The following is a 7,541-nucleotide window of genomic DNA, read 5'->3' as shown; positions in this document are numbered from 1 at the left end:
GACCCAACAGACTGAACACCAAAAGATTAAGTGGCTAAGCTGCCTAGCATTGCTTGTTTAGCTTTGCCCACAGGATTTGAATTTGCACTACACTGTTGAACATCCTAAAATAATTTAACCACATCCCAAACACTGCATAAAGAAAGTCTGTTCCATTTCTCGCCTCTTTAGATTGCACGTCCAGAGCAATTTCTCCCAAATTAAATGCCATTTGGTTTGCGTTAGAATAATCAGGACAACTGCAAACATTAATAAGTTTGCAATAATAGCAAAGTTATTTTCTTCTCCAAATAGCCCTACGCATACCTATAAAGATTTTCCCTCCCGATTTGTTTCTCCTTTATTTTTAAAATAGATGAATCACTGTAATCTGGTTGAGTGTTATGATTCGCACCCTGGTTTTATTATGAAATGAAGCTTAATTTCATAGCCAGGTGAAAAAGAAAGAGAAGGAGGCAGCCTACTGAAACAAGTTTGTCATTTGCAGGTTTGACCGGGGTCATTCCAAGCATCCATACATACATTCACTCATTCGTTCATGTATTTAACAAGCACTTATTGAGAGTCCATATTGTACAAGGGATGGTATTAGGGGCTGTACATAGTGAGAGAATGAGAGAGAGTCATGGCCCTTTTCATTAAGGCGCTCCAGGTTAGTGTGGAGAAGACAAGCAGCTATTAGAGCATTACCAAGGAATATTGGATTAGAGAGATATACTAAATGCTGCAAAGTCTCATTAAACAGATTTTTCTAAAGATAGGCAGTTGTATTTAGAGTGGTGAGCAGACAACCAGCTCTGCCTGTTCATACATTTGCCCTAAAAGTAAAGCTATTGTGCTTTATCTGGGACCAAGTTGTCAACTTCAGGCACATTATAACATTATTTTGGTGACCTGATTTAGTATATAAAGGTAGAGGAACTGAGGCACAGAGCAGCTAACCCAGGGCAGACTTAACCCAGGGCAGAACAAGAAATCAGCAATGAATTTATAAATTTGGTAACTTCTATAAAATGAGAACTTTCACTAGATATAATGCATTTAAAGACTTTTGAGTATAGAAGATTTATCAATAAAAGATGGACACGATACGATAATTGAGTCATATACTCTAATGTAGATTGAAGGAAGTCTTAAAATTGGGAAAGGCAGCTATTAATAACATCAACAATTAGCCTCTGAGGGACAAATCTAGAAAAAGAATGTATTCTAAGAAGCTATTCATAACTTTTTAAGGTCACTTCAAATCCAGAAACATCAAGTTTAATGTCAGTACTTTTCTGAGATATCACAAGAGTATTGACTGCCAGATGTTACAAATCTTCAAAATGAGATTGCATGGTTTACACTACATTTTTCAAGAAATAGCACAATCTTGTTAGAATTTTTACATTTTTGTCTTTATGTGTTTCATATATTTCAACTCTATTTAGAGGACACAATAAAAATTTTTTTTACATCTTTGCATTTCCATTCCTCTGTAAAGTCCCCTGCAAGAAGCAAATGCTTTAAAATATTAAACATGGCGTCATGATATTTAAATCCACCTCTACTTTTCTAAATAGGTTTCCAGAAAAAAACTATTTTTCCCAGCCACGTATGTGTTAGAGCGCCTCCCAGTGAATTCATCAATCTACTACTTGAACCACATGGATATTGTTCTAACCCACATACCAAGATTTCTTTTCAAAGTTAACGATTGTGATTTCTAACATCACAGCAGTGTTTTTGTTTCTGCTGTGCTGCTTTGATATTGGCATGAATTAGTTCGAAAGAATGCAGTGAAACCTTTATTAGGGGACTGTGATACTCATAGACTCTGGGAAGGCAGCCAGGGGAATCAATTGGTGAAACATTCAAAGCCAAAGGTGTACCACCTTCTTTAACATTTTCCCATGCCAAAGCTGAGTGCTGAGGCATCGAAATAAAGAGCCTTGTCCTAGACTTTGTGGTGTTCAACTTCTCTTATTTCTTCAGACCTCAATACCTGTTTTTATTTACATTTCTTTCAGCATGATATGCTGTGATGTTCTGAGATTTCACTTCAAGGCACTGGCAGGTTTCTTTTACATCTGTGCAGTTCTTAATCATGGAAAGGTACTGAAGAAAGGGCTACAAGGCAGGCCATGTGATAAACATTGTCAGTATACTTATACACCACTAGAAATGGTGTATACATCTTATACACCTGGAGATGTTCTTTGCCTAAGTCAAAGCAGGGCAGGAAGTTCATGCTCTTGGGATGTGAAATGCTGACTTTTTCCTTATTATTAGAATATAAGCCAAGCTGAAAAGAACAAGGACTCTGAAAGAAAAAGAACCAACTCCTCTGGCTCCAGTGTTCACCTGTCAACTTACTTTTCCAAGTCCAGATTATGAAAAGTGATGGGGGCAGGAGAAAGGAGAAAAGAAGGGGCAAAGTGTTTCACCCAGACATTGTTTGGATTAGCTAATAAAAATCTGCTAAGCTTTTGAAAATCCCTATCAAAAATCAGACAATTAATTTTATCTTCATTTCTAATTGAGAGCAGCCAACATGAGTTTTCAGAGCAAAGACAGAGAGAATAATTTCGTAACATTATTTGGTTAATCATAGTTTCCTAATATAAACTTTAAAGTCTTCTCAAAGTTTAGAGAATCACAGATTGCCACATGACAACTTCAGAGTAAAAAAAACAAAAACAAAAAAAAACATTTATCAATCTAATATAAAACACTAATTTAAAATACTACAGTTTATAAAATTATTTGCTTATATTATACTCCCATATACTATCAATGCCTTGTGCATTTTGTAATATACATGTTTTTTAAGATTCCCTCAAAAGATTGCCGTTTCATAAGGAATCTGTAAAAACTGGGGTAGAATTATAACGTTATCAAAGTTTTAGAGGCATCAATAGATTTGAAGTAATTTAATCCAATAATTTTATTCCATAACATGGGAAACTGAGCCTAGAAAGAAGAAATATTTTTTTCAAGATTACAAAGCTAACTAGCAGAGACAGGCCCTTTCGCATTCCCAAGACTTACAAGATACCAAGCTGCTTCCAAAGAACAGTGTAGTTGGCAGGACTTTCCGTATGAAGTCCAGCTCTTGAAATTTACCCTAAAAGATATTAAAAATAGCATTACAGTTTTAATTGAAAGTGTAACTACTGCAATAAACTATTATATTTAATAACTACATACAGTTTTATTGGGTTAGCCAAAAGTTTTGTTCAGTTTTTTCTGTAAGATGACTCTAGTAGTGCTCAGTTGTCTTTAACTTCATTCGAAACAATTTGTTTAGATTGTATTGTGACAGCTGTCATATCAGTGTGCATTTAAAAAAAGACATCAAATTTGGTGAATTTTTGTGTAGCCATTTTAATATTGAAGATGGAAGAAAAAAGCCACATTTTCGGCATATGATGCTTTGTTATTTCAAGAAAGGTAAAAACACAACTGAAACGCAAAAATAAGATTTGTGCAGTGTATGGAGAATATGCTGTGACTGATCTAACATGTCAAAAGTGGTTTGCGAAGTTTTGTGCTAGAAATTTCTTGCTGGACAATGCTCCATGGTCAGATAGACCAGTTGAAGTTGATAGTGATCAAATCGAGACATTAATTGAGAACAATCAACGTTATACCACACAGGAGATAGCTGACATACTCAAAATATCCCAATCAAGTGTTGAAAATCATTTGCACCAGCTTGGTTATGTTAATTGCTTTGATGTTTGAGTTCCACATAAGTTAAGCAAAAGAAAACCTTCTTGATTGTTTTTCCACATGCGATTCTCTACTTAAATGTAATGAAAACGTTCTGTTTTTAAAACAAATTGTGACAGACAATGAAAAGTGGATACTGTACAATAATGTGGAATGGAAGAGGTCATGGGGCAAGCGAAATGAACCACCACCAACAACACCAAAGGCCAGTCTTCATCTGAAGAAGGTGATGTTGTGTACATGGTGGGATTGGAAAGGGGTCCTCTATTATGAGCTCCTTCTGGAAAACCAAATGATTAATTCCAACAAGTGCTGCTCCCAATTAGACCAACCGAAAGCAGCACTCGAAGAAAAGCGTCCAGAATTAGTCAACAGAAAACGCATAATCTTCCATCAGGATAAGGCAAGACCGCATGTTTCTTTGATGACCAGGCAAAAACTGTTACAACTTGGCTGGGAAGCTCTGATTCATCTACCATATTCACCAGACATTGCACCTTCAGATTTCCATTTATTTTGGTCTTTACAAAATTCTCTTAATGGAGAAAATTTCAATTCCCTGGAAGACTGTAAAAGGCACCTGGAACAGTTCTTTGCTCAAAAAGATAAAAAGTTTTGGGAAGATGGAATTATGAAGTTGCCTGAAAAATGGCAGAGGATAGTGGAACAAAAGGGTGAATACGTTGTTCAATAAAGTTCTTGGTGAAAATGAAAAATGTGTCTATTTTTACTTAAAAACTGAAGGCACTTTTTGACCAACACAATATATAATGCAAATATTATATTGATATATATCAAATATAATGATATATATCTAATAAAGTGCAGTGCCCAAAGGATTAAAGAAAACTGCATAATTAGACAAAATAGTTAAATTTGTACAAAATACTTAATGATTTCCAGTTTAACACTTTCACTGTTCTTTAAGAAAATAAATGCAAGTGATTAATTTGAGAAAATATGATATTCCACAAATGAATAAAAATGCATTTGAAATGTTAAATAACGTATTGTTTCTTTACTTCTTCCCTTTCCAGAGATCCTTCCAAATGTTCAGTTACAATTCTTTCAACTGTGAGTATAAATTATAGAGACCTTTTCAGCTTCATTTTACTGTGGTTGACTGAACACTGCATTGACATGCTCAGTGGTCACACAGACATCAATTGGGATAATGATATAACAATAACAAACATGTTTTCTTAGAAATATTTTAAAGAGTAAATAATATACTGAACCATAAAATGAAGAGGATGCAAATGCTCTTTAAATATTTTTTTATGAACATACTGAAATGTAGACAGGAACTTGTAAAACAGGAAATAGAACAAATTTGTTTTCAGATGGCACTTAAAAATAGATGAAATAAAAAGTGGGAAAATTGATTTATAGTCTGTATATAGGAGTTAACTTTAAAACAAAATTTTAAGTCTATATAAAGAGTTCAAAATGAAGGAGATAGTAAATGAGCCAGAAGGACAGAATTAGCCAAATGAAGATTATTTTATATTTAATTTAAAAGATCAAATGAAAAATATTTAATATAGGAAGGAAAACATTTGACTTGACATGAAATCTATCAATAAGCAGAGAAAGTGATGCATAAGGTAATGAGATAGCCCATTTTAATTAACTTTTCAAAATATAAGTTAATCAAAATCTATATAGGCCAAATAAAAAAACCCAACAAAATGGAAAATGGATGGTAAGCCAAGATATGAATGGGGAAATAAGAAGGAACACTAATTATAGAGAAATATCAGTTCACTGAACCCTTTATTGACCAATTGCTCAGGTCAACAGCACTATAGCTAAGGAATGAAAGTTAACAGATGCCTACCAACATGGGGTCTCTAATGCTTTATTTCTTAGCAATATCAGAAAAGTCAAATGGAACCATGCACAAGAGGCTTAAGAGTAATTTGCAATATAAATTAAAAAAACAAATTAAATAAATTGTATTTTCTATTATTTCAGTTTTATTCTTCAAATCAATAGGGTTTGATAAAAAATTTCTCTAGTGCTCCACTCTTACAGTTTAAAACATGTTCCTAAAGATCAAATAACTCACATAAAACAACTAAAACAAATCTAGTGGATCTTGTAGAAAAGAAAAAGATTCACTATTGAGCACATATGCAGTTCTGAAATTTAGTCATAAATTCTTCTTGAAAAGTCTCTATGGAATGAAACAGTGCCATTAGACAATTTCTGTTGTCGTTGCTTTCAGTTTTATGCAAAGGTAATTTAGTTTTTCTATATTTCTCTATGATGACAATTCTGTAGGATTTTCAGGTTGTTGTACTTAGTTTTTGCCAATGCTCAGATAAAAATTGAGTATTTACCTTATGACAAAAAACATTTCAAATTTTGTATTGCTATCTAGTCAATCAGCTGGACAGGTCCATTCTCACAGTTGGTGTCCTCTCTCTTTCTTTCTTCTTTTTGATTGACTCGGCCTAACCGCTGACACAATAGCCTCTGACCAAAGGAAATGGTTCTTTTCCAGAGTTATTGTTTTGGATTCTATTCTCAGTTAAGTATGTCTCACTGAACCCTTCTAATATAAACAAAATATTTGGATTACTTTCAAAGTAATAATGCCCAAAGGCAAAATTTAATATAAAACCCAACTTTTTTTTTTTTTTTTGCAACTCAGCAGAAAGACCTACAAAATATGTGACGCTTGGCAGAATGACCAGGATCAATTTTTACTGCTGCATGAGATCAGCCACTATCTTATCTAGTAAGCAGATTCCAGTTTTTGTTATTTTTTGTAAAGTACATTCTATGAGAGGCAGATGCAACATCAGCTGTTCGTGATCGATTCTTACGTAAACAAGAGAATGATGAACCCCCCCCAACCAATTTGGGGAGGAGTCACCTCAAATTGAGTGATTCATCTTCAGCTAACCTTGTGGTAATTAAAGAAAAATTCTATCATGCAGGATCCACACTGCTTCAGTCATCAACTAAGCAAATTAATAATAGTCAGCTCCTAAATACTTCCCTGAATAACTTAGAATATGTTATTAAGAAGATGATTAAAGACTCCAAGTTCTAGAGAATTTTCGTCATACTGTTCATTATCAAGATAGAATATCTATCTAAATATGAAATATTAGTAGGTAAGATAATCTGATTTTGGCTGTCACTGGTTTTTAAAAGGAATTTATATCAGTCAATTCTTCTTAGGAATATTTTCTCCCACAAAATTATTGACAACTTATGCATAGAAAGATGTCTGGAATTTATCAGCTTCAAATGACTAATTCCTAGGATGTATTTCCAGACTCAGAGGTGATGGTTAATAGTCACAGAATATTATTTTTCCTGATGCATTACAGCTAGAGTTTCTGTTTTCGCAATCTGGAAATAAGATATCTAAAGTTATTTGAACATTATGTCTACTGTTGGACAAAATAAAGGCAAGTTTCTGGATAATACAAGAAAAAAAAATTGTGAACTGAATGAAATGAGTCTAACATTCAATATAAATGTAAGAAATAAGATAGAGGTGCTGTCACCAGTGGTCATTGTTTTATTTCTAGCTTATTCCTGAAATATTGGCATGGAAGTTTGAATTAGCTCACTGTGTGTGCCTGAGTCATCACAGTGTTTTTCCAGACCAGTGGTAGAGATCACGCTGCTCTAACCAGCAGACATTTTCTTCTTACACTTCGGTTGCCTTTGCTTATCTTTCTCATGGCTTCTAATTTTCATCTAATGAAATTATAAGCTTTGGAGTCAAACAAACCTGAGATTGAAGCTTGACTTTGAGAGTTGTAACTAGTTTGACCTTTGTCACATTCACTTTTGTTAGC

Source organism: Balaenoptera ricei, chromosome 1 (assembly GCF_028023285.1).
Source record: "Balaenoptera ricei isolate mBalRic1 chromosome 1, mBalRic1.hap2, whole genome shotgun sequence".
NCBI classification, from domain to species: Eukaryota; Metazoa; Chordata; class Mammalia; order Artiodactyla; family Balaenopteridae; genus Balaenoptera; species Balaenoptera ricei.
The sequence above is the reverse complement of the archived record's forward strand: the minus strand, read 5'-3'. Positions refer to the sequence as shown.